The sequence below is a fragment of the Camelina sativa genome, chromosome 12 (assembly GCF_000633955.1).
Source record: "Camelina sativa cultivar DH55 chromosome 12, Cs, whole genome shotgun sequence".
NCBI classification, from domain to species: domain Eukaryota; kingdom Viridiplantae; phylum Streptophyta; class Magnoliopsida; order Brassicales; family Brassicaceae; genus Camelina; species Camelina sativa.
In genome coordinates this window covers 22,146,975-22,147,810 of record NC_025696.1, presented here as the reverse complement: position 1 = coordinate 22,147,810, position 836 = coordinate 22,146,975, and positions in this window count along the sequence as shown.

Sequence of the window (836 nt, the reverse complement as noted above, 5' to 3'; positions counted from 1 at the left end):
AGAGTTACCAAGGTTCTCGAGGCCGGAGGAAAATTTTCTGGTAAGAGATCTTGGAAAAGACAGAGTTAGCGGAAGTTTCATCACCAGTAAAGTCTTTGCATAAGAGTAGAGCATGTGTCTCGGCGGCGGAAACCCGTTACACCAGAGTGATGGAGTGACATGGGGAAAGGTTCTCTCATCGGTAAGTCCATCACTAGAGGATTCATCCGAGCAGGGCCTTATGTCAACCATGCAACTTTTAGTAACATATATGGAAGCTCTCGAGAGAGATCTCGATCTGGCGAGAACATCGGTACATAAAAAGGTCACAAGATCTTCACAACGAGTGAGAGAGAATGGATGAGTTTCTCGCCGGGAAAGCAGAGACAGCGAAGACAACCCGTCTCGGCTAATGACTAGCGTAGCCGGAACAAGCAAAGACGAGGAAAATATGAGTAGATCTGGTGACTCCAATAGGGGGGAGATGACCGAGGGCACAACTAACTGCATCGGAGACACGAGATTGCGCTCAAATAGGAACTTCATAAAGTCATCAGAACAAGTGAGAGATTGAAAAGATTCTCGCCGGGAATATATTCAGCGGAGGCAACTCATCTAGGCGCTGTCTTCATATGAAAAGGACTAAGCCCGGAAGGGGAAAACAAACGCTGGAGGAGCAACGGCAGAGCTGTTAGCGGTGATGAACTGCAATGGCTCTCTCGGGCTTTGTGCCAGAGAGAAATTAAAACTAGGGCGAACTCATTTTTTTTTCCAATTGTGTGTGAAGTGTAGACTGTAGAGAGCTTTAATACACCAGTTATATAGTTTTTTTTTTTTTTTTTTTGGCCAAATACACC